Here is a 12,957-nt window from a genome sequence, read left to right on the forward strand (position 1 = left end):
GTTTCCTTAGACTGAATATCAAGTTTATATTTTAAATGATTTACCATGTGAGCCCAAGAAGACTTCAATAAACTCCCTCCATCCCCTGGACACAACATATTTTATTACCATGTTAAATCTTTATTTTTTTTTTATGTTTTTGAGTTTTAATCATAGCTTTAGCATAGTTTTTTGTCTTTGCTTGTTTAGTTTTGTCATCTGTGTGAAAGGTGCTAAACAAATAAAATTGAATTGATTAACTGAATAATTGACTAACTCATGATTGTGACAACAGAAGTATTTTCATTGTGATTTAAGGGTTTGTTTCCTTTATAAGGTTGGGGTTAAAATCTTGACAGAAAAAAAAAAGATTAAAGAAATAAACTGCATTTAACAAAAGCAATTAAAGTAATGGAAAAAAACATTTAATCCAATAAAACTTTTAAAAAGAATATTAAACATTAAATACAATTAAATTATATTAAACAAGCAAAATATTTAATTAGATAATTAAACAGAAGATACAAAACATGTAATTATGAAATTAAAATTTTTTAAAAAATTTAACATTAAATATGAAATATATTCGATAATTAAACATTTTAAAAAATACAATTAAATGAATAATATTAAACATTAAAAATACAGAACATTTAATTAGATTATTAAACCTTTAAAAAGGCAAAACATTTAATTAAAAAATTAAATGTTTAATTAGAAAATTAAATCTTAAAGACAAAACTTTAAATAGGAATTAAACAGAAAATACAATGAAGCATTTAAAAAGAAAATTAAACATTAAAAGGTGGTAAAACATTGAAAAAGAAAAACCTTAAAGATTTAATAGAAAAATTAAACATTGGGAAAGAAAAGGAAATTTTTCAAACAAGCTGATAAAACATTTGAAAAAACAACAAACATTAAAAAGACAAAACATTTAGAAATCAAGACGTTAAAAGAAAAGGTGAGAAAAGAGCAAAACTAAACATTTAAGAAGAATCAAACTAAAGACAAAACATTTGAAATGACACCAGTTAGACATTAGAAGATCAAATTAAACAGAAGAGACAATAAAACGATCAAAAAGAGCAAAAACAGATAAAACTCTTAAAGTGCTTTCTAGTCTGAAATGAAAACATCAAGTTGTTTCTTCAAACATTTCCTCTTTCTATGTTCTTGGTTTGATTGTGGACAGATTTACTAAGAACTCATTTCAGAAAACTGATTTCCAGATAAAGTCTAGGAGTAGTTGAAGGCATTTATCAAACTAATGTTACCTTGTGATCTCCACAAACTTTAATGTTCAGTGAAGAGAATCAAAGTTTGTTGAGGATTTCTAAAAAACCCACAGGTGAAGGCATGAGAAGAACTCAGTTGGATGGTCTAAATGTGAAATCAAGACTCATGGTCACAAGTTTTAAGGCTTCTGTTAACCAGAAAGTTCAAACTAACAGAGAAGTACTAAGAAACTTTTAAAATTTCAGTCATCAGACTGTCTGAAGGTTCAAACTAACAGAGAAGTACTCAGAAACTTTAAGTTTTCAGTCCTCAGACTGTCTGAAGGTTCAAACTAACAGAGAACTACTCAGGAACTTAGAAGATATCAGTCCTTGGACTGTCTGAAAGTTCAATCTAACAGAGAACTACTGTGGGACTTAGAAAATTTCAGCCCTCAGACTGTGTGAAAGCTCAGGTCCTGAGGACTCGGGAGGTGTGGAGGCTTTGGAAAGTCTCGGAACTGAGGGTTCCACCCTCCAGCACAAAGGCTGAAGTCCAACCTCCTGAGAAAAACGGTCGAGTCGAGACTCGAGTTAAAAAAAAACTCGAAAACGACAAAAAATAGATGATAAATGCGCAAAAAAAAGAAGAATTAGTATCTGAGCGAGTAGCTCAGGGGATAAGAAGAGGACTACAGATGGAAGGTCGCAGGTTCAAGACCCGCCAGGCTTTTCTTTCTTTGTCTTTGTCAGGATTTTGAGAAAATTTAAGAAGTGTCTGGTCTTGAACCAGCGACCTGCAGCTCCATAGGCAAATCCTTAACTCACTGAGCTACAGATCAGATAAAAGAAATAATTCGTCGTCCCTTTGCATCGTAGTTCCTGAAGTGACCACATGGGTGGAGCCAAGGCGGAGTCTGGGTGGAGTCAGGGCGGAGAGTAGGCGGGGAGGTGGGTGGCGGCCTCCCCCCTCTACTCCCCCACCTCCCCACCACCCACCACACCTTCCCCCGCCCGACGAGTTCTTCGAGTCTCCACGAGTTCTTCGTCAGTCTCACAGGTTTTCCCGAGTTTCTGGAGTTTCCACCAGGTCGGAGGCAGAACAAGTTGTCATGAAGAGGTGTTGAAGTCGGCCAGGATGGACTGACTTTTTACAGCGACTAGAAGGAAGACACTAGAAGAGCAGGTCTTTAACCACCATCCATAAAATCCATGGAGTCGCTCCAGAGAAATGAAGGGAGGTCAACTTTTATCAACCTCCATCCAGATGTTCAACTTGATATCTTTACTTGAGATTTTTAGCACCACAAAACTTTAGGTATCACACTTTATTATCATCTTATTAGGACTTTAATGGACATCCACCCAGCAGTATTTACTTTTTGCTTCGCGACAACTTGTACTCGTTGTCGTTGTGGGACTGTCGTGTTATTGTAAACTCTTCCTTCTATTTGTACCTCATGTTTATTAGTTTTACGTGTTGAGAAAGGTTATTTTAGTTGCCCATTAGTGCCTCTTAAAACAAAACCACAAATAAGAATATTTGGATTGTCATAGGTTAGATATGACAACATAATATAAAAATAAAGTGTTCTTGAGTACAATTTGACCTGTAATTCGCGTAGTTTATATAAATTAAAAATTGAATTAAAATTGTATATATCATGTTGTAATGTGTGGAGTTAATTCAGCCATATATGTTGGAAAACACATTAGTTCTTTGTCAGGTAGATGCTGGTTGTTTTCTCCAGTAATTCATTTAGTGTTTTGGGTTTATAAAATGTCAAACCCAAATATATTCAGTTTACTGTCATAAAAAACCAAAAAGATTTACATTCATGATGCAGGAATCAGGCAGTTTTTCACTTTTTATCTTAGTTTAGTCAGAAAGATAGTTGATAATGTGTGAATTGTTGCAGCTTGTGAGCCGTAGAAGGTTTTAATCTTTGGGGCCGAGTGTCAAAAAACATTTAGAAACCAAACATCAACAAAACACTCAACAAAGATTTGAACATCATTTGCATGACAATGGTCTAATTAAAGGACATTTATTTCCAACTGTAAATGTGTGATATTCATCCTCTGGAGCTTTCTCTTCACAGTCGTCTTCCACCTGGACTGGTTTGGTCGGGAGCATGTGCAACAAACATTTGAAAAACTGCACTTTAACATCAGATGAATGACACTGAAGTTTAATCTCTACATAAATGAGACTGAGTCTGGATGTGCTGCTCTGTCATTAACTCCTAAGTTTAGGGAAAGTTCAAAACAAAAAGAGGGACAGTTCAGATCAGACTTGAGAATGAGCTTATTTTGAACAAACATCTCAGACTTTCTGAGCTTCAGCACCTACAGCAAGAATATTTTAACAACAAGCAACTCAAGAGATCCACAAGTTGGAGAGAGTTAGCTTTAGCTGAGCCAAAGAACATGTGGGACGCTAACCTAGCAAACATTTCAGACTTTTCTCTGTGAATTCTGAGAAATAATTTCCTATTTAATGACAGAGCTACACATCTTAACTCAGTCTCATGAAAACAGAATCTAATTCAGTGTCATCCATCCATATTAAAGTGCAGTTACCCAAAATGTTTGTTGCATGAGCTCCAACAAAACCTGTCCAGGTAGAAGGCCACTTTGACAAACAGGAAGTGGACGATTCCAAGCAGATTTATAGAAGGGGGAACCGGACTGTACTAAGTGTGGTGGAGTATAGAGGGGTGTTTTGTGGGTTTTTAAGGCTGATAATGATTATTAGTGAAACATTTGCAGTAGATATTCATTTGCAGTAAATGAAAGTATTTAAAATCTTGGAGTTAGACTTACAAGAACACAAACTTTAACAGAAAACTTTGTTGATACGTTTTTGTTTTGTTTAGAGATGTTAAGTTAAAGGAGTTTTATTCGTGACGTATAACCAATCAAATCACTCCAGAAGACAGAGCGACCACAGGTAGATAAAGGTTCAGAGCCAAAGTAGCGCCATTTTTAAATGTATTTATTACCGTAAATCAGTAAAAAATACTGATTATCAGTAAATCAGTCAGCCCACACTTACTACAATTCTACAATGTATGTGTCTTTGCTTTGACTTGTTATTTGTACAATATACGATGTATATGATGGCGTTTTTTCATACCAAAGGCTATACTATGATGTTTTCTAAGAGACATACGATGCTACTGTGTTTGTTCTGGCTCTGAGCCGCTGCACTCCTCCTCTGTTGTTTTCTGGATTGTACTCAGCTGCATGCCTTCGTCCACCCGGCCTCCGTTGACTCGTCCCGCCTGCCGTCTCTGGAGCTGAAGCTGGATTGGAACAGACCAAAGTCCAGTCCAATCACGATGTCTGCTGCCTCTCAAAAGGCTCCTTCATCTGGCAGGTGGCAGCACTTCTTCTGAGGGGAAGCTGAGCTGGACCAGCAGAACTTTGGAGATGTGTTCCAGTGGTTGGTGGATATGTGGGGAGATAGAGAGGGACCTTTGAATTGTTCAGAAAGGAAAACAGGAAACCCATTGGTAGTTTTAGTTTAGGGTGCTACTGCGGTGTGTTTTTGGGCTTGAAGAGGTGAACAGGAAGAGTTTTTTTTTCACATTATCTTTTACTTTGTTCCTGGTTGGAATGCCCATCAATGTCAACATGAAGTTCACTTTTAGTTCTGTTTATTTATTTTTCTGTTTGTTTTATTTTAATTTTACTAACACCCATTTGCTTTTAACCCCCTCACGTGTTGTTGTAAACTTCCTCTTTCAAATAAATACTCCTCTAACCCTCTGGAAACCAGTGTTTGGACTGTTTTTGTGTTGCTCTTCACCTACTTCAGACAGCTGGGACAAAACAACGTTTTGTGGACCAAAGGCTACATTATGATGGTTTTAGAGCGACATGCTATACTATGACGTTTTTAGAGAGACATACTATACGATGACGTTTTTTGGATGACATGCTATACTATGATGTTTTTTGGACGACATGCTATGCTGTGACATTTTTTTGACCAAAGGCTATACAATGACATTTTTAGAGCGACATGCTACACTATGACGTTTTTTGGGCCACATGCTATACTATGACATTTTTTGGACGACATGCTATACAATGACATTTTTAGAGCGACATGCTATACTATGACGTTTTTTCGGCCACATGCTATACTATGACATTTTGTTGAACGACATGCTATACTATGACGTTTTTAGAGCGACATGCTATATTATGATGTTTTAAGAGCGATATGCTATACTATGATGTTCTTTCGACGACATGCTAAACTATGACGTTTTTTGAGCCACATGCTATACCATGACGTTTTTTGGGCGTCATGCTATATTAAGAAGTTTTTAGAGCGACATGCTAAACTATGACGTTTTTAGAGCGACACGCTATACTATGATGTTATTAGAGCCACATGCTAGACTATGACGTTTTTTGAGCCACATGCCATGACGTTTTTTGGGCAACATGCTATACTATGACGTTTTTTGAGCCACATGCTATACCATAACGTTTTTTGGGCGTCATGCTATATTTAGAAGTTTTTAGAGCGACATGCTATACTCTGACGTTTTTAGAGCGACAAGCTAAACTATGACGTTTTTAGAGCGACATGCTATACTATGACTTTTTTAGAGCGACATGCTATACTATGACGTTTTTAGAGCGACATGCTATACTATGACGTTTCAAGACCGACATGCTATACTATGACGTTTTTAGATCGACATGCTATACTATGACGTTTTTAGAGCGACATGCTATACTGTGACGTTTTTAGAGTGACACGCTATACTGTGATGTTTCAAGAGTGACATGCTATACGATGACGTTTTTTGGACGACATGCTATACTATGACGTTTTTAGAGCGACATGCTAAACTATGACGTTTTTTGAGCCACATGCTATACCATGACATTTTTTGGGCGTCATGCTATATTAAGAAGCTTTTAGAGTTACATGCTATACTCTTATGTTTTTTGAGCGACAAGCTAAACTATGATGTTTTTAGAGTGACATGCTATACTATGACGTTTTTAGAGCAACATGCTATACTATGATGTTTTTAGAGCGACATGCTATACTATGACGTTTCAAGAGCGACATGCTATACTATGACGTTTTTAGAGCGACATGCTATACTAGGATGTTTCAAGAGTGACATGCTATACGATGACGGTTTTTGGACGACATGCTATACAATGACATTTTTAGAGCGACATGCTATACTATGACGTTTTTTGGGCCACATGCTATACTATGACATTTTGTTGAACGACATGCTATACTATGACGTTTTTAGAGCGACATGCTATATTATGATGTTTTAAGAGCGATATGCTATACTATGATGTTCTTTTGACGACATGCTAAACTATGACGTTTTTTGAGCCACATGCTATACCATGACGTTTTTTGGGTGTCATGCTATATTAAGAAGTTTTTAGAGTGACATGCTAAACTATGACGTTTTTAGAGCGACATGCTAAACTATGACTTTTTTAGAGCGACATGCTATACTATGACGTTTTTAGAGCGACATGCTATACTATGACGTTTTTAGAGCGACATGCTATACTATGATGTTTTTAGAGCGACATGCTATACTATGACGTTTCAAGAGCGACATGCTATACGATGACGTTTTTTGGACGACATGCTATACAATGACGTTTTTAGAGCGACATGCTATACGATGACGTTTTTTGGGCCACATGCTATATTAAGAAGTTTTTAGAGCGACATGCTATACTATGACATTTTTAGAGCGACATGCTATACTATGACATTTTTAGAGCGACATGCTAAACTATGACGTTTTTAGAGCGACATGCTATACTGTGACATTTTTAGAGCGACATGCTATAATATGACGTTTTTAGAGGGACATGGTATACTATGATGTTCTTTTGATGACATGCTATATTATGATGTTTTTTGGACGACATGCTATACTATGACGTTTTTAGAGCGACATGCTGTACTATGACGTTTTTAGAGCGACATACTATACTATAACTTTTTTAGAACGACATGCTATACTATGACGTTTTTAGAGCAACATGCTATACTATGACGTTTTTAGAGCGACATGCTATACTAAGACGTTTGTTGGGCGACACTCTATGCTATAGGCACTTTTTGAACCACATAATAATAAGTTGGGTTTTTTTGCCTACATGCTATACTATGAACTACAGGCCATACTATGTTATTCTTGAAAAGTATACTATACTTTGACATTTCCTGAACTACATCCTATACTATGACGTTATACACAGAGTGCTTTGGTTACATGTTGATTTATAATCTAGATTTCTTTCTGTTTTGTTTTTTGACGGGATTACCACAGACCTGACCGTGAACACCGTTGACACCCACCTGAGGGAGACGCTGCCTAAGATCTCAAGGCTGCTTGGTCATGGTCTTTCTGGTCCTGCTCCAGAACGCCTTCATCAACTACGTCTTCTTTTGAAGAGGCCCTCAGATGCTGCAATCTCTGACCTTAAGGAGGAATTGCTACTTTCACTCTGTAACGAGACGGCAGTTACTTTAAAGACCCAGCTCCTGGCGGCTTTGAGTGAAAGTTTAACACCCATCAAAACGGAACTACAGACAGTTCAATCTGAGCTGTCGATCTGTATTTCAAACATCAAGTCTGACTCGGGTGTCCTAAAGCACGCTATGGGTGAAACGGAAACTTCACTCTCCACATCACTGACGACATCGCCACACTCCAAAGCAGAGCACCTGTCTGCTGAACTTTTAAAAGTGGACTATAAATGTGAAGAATATGAGCAGCAGCAGACTGTGAGCAGCGGGACAGATGTGATCAGAAAGAAGTCATTTTCTTTTTTCTTTTCTTTCTGGTTGACTTGATGCTGTCAGATGCAGATGTTGGAGCTGATTCTGATCTTTCAGGATAAAAAAGCTGCTTTTCCTTCACAGACTTTTCAGGAAATTATACTCTCAGGTTTTCTCTGCTATTTATATTTTTATTATCTGTGATTATTTCATTATTTCTTTATTGTAAAAATAAAGTTTGAGGCATAAAGACTCATTTAGTTATTTTAATCCTGAAATCTTTCATGTAGCAGAACTAAACTTCCATTTTCCTTCTTGTACTTCTGATACTAGAACTAAACGTATCTTCAACACGGATCATCTGCTTTTAATGAATTAGCAGCAACATCACAACAACAAATGAGACAATTTTCAACAAATTAATGAAACTGATGTCATTTAAAACTATCAGAGTCTGTTTTAGTGTCAAATTAAAGCTGATTACTGACAACTAGAACATTAACGTTACTGTTTTAGTCACATTTAAGTTTCCTGAACGTTACATTAATGTCAACCAGCCACAGTTTTATGAACTTAATGAACCACATTACATGAACACAACACACTTCAGCTGTTTACATGAAACTCAACACATTAGCTTGATGCTACGTTAGCTTTAATCAGGCTAAGACTGAGCAGCTAGTTCGGTTAGCATCGCTAACATTAAAGCTAATATTTACTATGCTAACTTTCTTCTCTGGTCAACACACACTGAAACAAACTCCACCAACATCTGGAGTGCATGTCACACATTACATCTGACACTAAAGCTGCATATAAAGTGCATTAAAAGCGGCACCGATACGAAAATAAACATTTACTTACCGAACTATCAGAGTCCTTTCAGTGTCTGCTGGTAGAATCAGCCGAAGGTAGAAAACTGGTTAAAACAAGCCAACGGGCAGGAAAACTGTCTGTGGCAAATGTTCTGCTGCTCCACCGATAAATAAACCAACAGTTATTATATCAGAATTAATCCAAACGAGGAGAACAGAGTCTCTGCTGCCTCCTCCATAGGACCTGTCAATCATTCCAGACCGGACTGTCAATCAAGTAGCCCCGCCCCCTGGCTTCGCAAAATATTAATATTGATTTATTTTAAGATCGGCCACCTGATCTCTCATTTTGACCATGAAAACTAACGAAAAAAATGTATATACAGTCTACCGTACTCTGTTTGGCTCCACACTTGCTGATGACCACTTCCGGTCTGAGAAAATGAAAAAACGGACCTTTTTCCGTTTCTGTCTCTTACTGATTTTACTTTCTTGTTATTCTAAATATAAAACGAAAATCAAAGCATTTAAAAAAAAAAATCGTATATCCCTCTTTGATCATGAAAAGGAAAAACGTCTTGTATTTAAATTTTAATTTTTGTATTTTAAAATGAAAATCAGGCTGCACAGTGGAGTAGTGGTTAGTACTTTTGCCTTGCAGCGAGAAGATCCCTGGTTCACGTCCCGGCTTTCCCGGGATCTTTCTGCATGGAGTTTGCATGTTCTCCCTGTGCATGCGTGGGTTTTCTCCGGGTACTCCGGCTTCCTCCCACAGTCCAAAAATATGCTGCGGTTAATTGATCATTCTAAATTGCCCGTAGGTGTGAATGTGAGAGTGATTGTTTGTCTATATATGTAGTCCTGCGACAGACTGGTGACCTGTCTAGGGTGTCCCCTGCCTTCGCCCGAGTCAGCTGGGATAGGCTCCAGCCAACAGGAGAACAAGCTGTAACATCAAATTTCCTTAATAAATACTGGACTTCTCTTGTTGGTTCTTGAAGTTTCACTTTCATCCAAGAGGTGTCTTCAGTTCTAACTGACTAATGGGGAGTTACAGAATGTATAGTCACTCCAGGCTACATGGCTGATGACTCATTAATGACCAGGACTTGCATGTCTCCAGCTGTGAATTGTTGTGAAACCAGGAGGTCCAACAACAATAATCATGGTGGGGCAGCTGCTATTTGCACAACAAAGGATGTGAATCCGCCAAGTCAAGATGTTAATGATGGCGAAACTTTCTAGGGAAAGATTGATTTCACACAGGTAACGCACTGGTGTGGCTCTAACTTGGCTTCTTGCCAATGGAAAAGCAAACCAGTTCTTAGTTCGTTCAAGGTTAGAACCAACTAAGCACCAAACTAGCACCTGCTTCTTCTTGGAAAAGGGGTAACAAAGGCTTTTTAAAGAGCCAAACACTGCCCTCTGGTAAATGGCAGCCATCATGTGTCACATCAAACACTCAACACTGTCAGTGCAACATCCAGACCATCATCTGTCATTTTACAGTTATTTGAACAATCAGATCACGTTATTACTCCGTCAAGGAAAGCAAAGTTATGTGACAATTGACACTGGTTTGTCTGTCTACAACATTACTAAAACTTACAAATGGATATAGATGAAATTTTCAGGGAAGATCAGAAATGACACAAGGACCAAATGATATTTTGACAGTGATGCGGCTTTGTTAAAGATTTCTGTGTCATTGTGAGATAGCGGCACGGCGTCACTGTAACTATGACAACATGTGAACGTTGCGTCAGCTGCCTGCTGATGATCACATGATTACGATCCCACTACAAATACACCACTGCGGACTTATCTGCTGGAAATGACACAAAGGAACAATTGATTAAATTGTGGGGGTGTTTGAGTCCCATCAATTCCTGCCACCTGCTGCATATTAAGGTCACGGGATTTGGTATCTGTACATAACGTACACACGCATAACACACGCCTGTGGTCAGCGCAAGGTCATTTTGTTTGTGGGTACATCTATATTAAATGGCCACATTCTATGGTGCCATGATTTCTGATCATCAATAATAAATAAATGCTGCTTGTCTACAAAAAAAATGCTGCATTTCTGACAATGCCATATGGGGGAATGAACAGCCTTGGCGGAGTACTGTGCTCTCTGAGTGCTTTCCCGCTACAGTGAGAAGGAACTGAAATGTGAATACAGTAGGTAGCTGAATGTTTTTTCAAGCTTCAGCTGCAAAACTTTGAATCCGTTACAAAATACCAATGTTTGATTTTAATGTGTTAAAATAGAAACTGTACATGTTGTGAAATAGTTTGCTTCTAGTTCCACTTGTCTGCTCAGTATTTCTTAAGTCCAGCAGATTAAAGGTTACATCTTGCTAACTTTCATCCTAAATATTATCTGTACAGGTCAGAAAAGCTTGAATTCTAGTCAGATGTTCTGCTACATGATGCTGCTACTGAAAACTGAACATTAAAACATTTTACAGTGTTGAGTGTTTGTTTTTGAGATAGCAGACCAACATCTTCTCTCAGTTAAAGTTGTTTATTCTGCAATGCCAAGTAGCTTGATATCAAGAACAATTACTCTTCAGAGGACTATAGTTAACAAAGGTGTTAATCTGAAGGTGTCTTCCCAGTAATGGATGCAGTATTCAGTACACAGTGTCTATTTATGAAATGTGCTACAATCTCATTGGTCAAAAACTGGTGGAGAAGAGCCGTGGTTTAGACTTGGCTCTCTCTCGTTGGTGGACAGGCTTGTCCACATCTTCTCACCATACGATCCTCCAATGAATCATCAGTCTCTGATAACCTGAAAGAGAACGGAATCCCTCCCTACAATGACTGATAGGTGTGTTTGTGTCTTTATTATTAGCCATAGCCTCAGGGTACAGTTTTATGTAGTTACTTACGGTCTTCCTGTTCAAGTTGTATGACAGTGCTCTCATTGCTTTGGGTAACGCATGCCTCCAGTCATATGCACTTTATCAGTTTTACGTTCTTTGACATGATGTTCTTAAAACAAGTGCGGCCTTCAGTGAGTTGTAGCTGGTATGTGTGAGCATGCAGCGAGTGTGCATGAGAGTATGTGTGTCTGCAGTGCATGTTCATGTGTCTGATGTGTCTTGAGTGTAAGCTGGTGTGCTTTGCCCTCTGTTTGACCTGGTACTATTCAACTTTGTTTCTTCCCAATTCACACAGTGTGAGATAATGTTCGAGACCCTCCCGTCTTACACAAGTCAGCACAACTCTATTATTTAGCACATAATGCAGTGTGTAAATCAGCATTAAGCCAGCAGTATGTTTAATAGAAACAATAAAAATAATAAATCCTAGCAAAATGTATCCAGTTCCATCACTTCCTGTGCAGCATCATTTTCCACTGTGATGTTTTACTGTCACGACTTTCTGTTTCTGTCAGATGAGTCCAGTCTATGATTTCACCGCATCTGTTGAAAGTGAAAAATGATTTGTGAGTTATTTCCCCAAACTGTGACAATGCACTTTCTTATGGTTGGTCATTTTGATTAATTTAATGTACCAGTGATTGTTTCTTTGATAAAAACCAGTTACCCCTGGTTGGCTCCTAAAAAAAATGAATATAACAACGAGCCAGTCTTTTGAACAGCTCCTCAAGATCCGGCTCCCTTCAAAGAGCCATAAATCCCATCTCTAGAGGCAGCCGCCTTCTCCCTTCCCCATCAATTCCTTCTCTCCTCAGGTGGGCATAAGCATGTGGCGTGGAAGGGCCAATCGGCAAAGTTTGGCACGCTGTCAGATGATACTGATAACACGACTACTCCTGTTCCCATAAAGCCGGGCCCCACACACTACTCAGCGCCAGACTGTCAGTCTCATCCAGGATCCCCTGCCAGCCAAGCCACCCGGATTCCTCTGCACACCTCGCCTGGATCACGCTGAAACCACCTGGACTTCAAGCACCACGTCCCTGCTGCCTGAACCCACACTTCCACCAGTCAAGTATCTTCACGCTGCCCGTTGCAACATCAAGCAGCCTTCTGAGTACTGTGCTCTCAGAATGCTTTTCTTGTTGTTTCTGTCCAGTTCTTGCATTTTCCCTGGTGTTCATCTGCCAGCACTGTAGGGGTCCTGTCTAGGTTCTGCCTGAGTTTTCCGTCTGTGATTCTCACAACAC

At 38.4% G+C, this 12,957-nt stretch overlaps 1 long non-coding RNA gene across 2 annotated transcripts in view; it reads right to left on the bottom strand.

Annotated features, from left to right (window-relative positions):
• Positions 1–9,031, bottom strand: part of LOC129348675 (uncharacterized) — an 11,365-nt gene extending 2,334 nt beyond the window's left edge. The window contains exons 1-3 of one of the 2 annotated variants that reach the window (XR_008601302.1): positions 8,860–9,031; positions 7,573–7,721; positions 4,289–4,676 (exon numbers count right to left, since the gene is read on the bottom strand). This is a non-coding gene — a long non-coding RNA (uncharacterized LOC129348675). Of the gene's footprint in view, positions 1–4,288; positions 4,677–7,572; positions 7,722–8,859 lie in introns of those variants that run through there. The other variant, XR_008601301.1, reaches the window with a different exon arrangement.
• Positions 9,032–12,957: the final 3,926 nt, after the last annotated feature.

The sequence above is a fragment of the Amphiprion ocellaris genome, chromosome 4 (genome assembly GCF_022539595.1).
Source record: "Amphiprion ocellaris isolate individual 3 ecotype Okinawa chromosome 4, ASM2253959v1, whole genome shotgun sequence".
Classification (NCBI taxonomy): Eukaryota; Metazoa; Chordata; class Actinopteri; family Pomacentridae; genus Amphiprion; species Amphiprion ocellaris.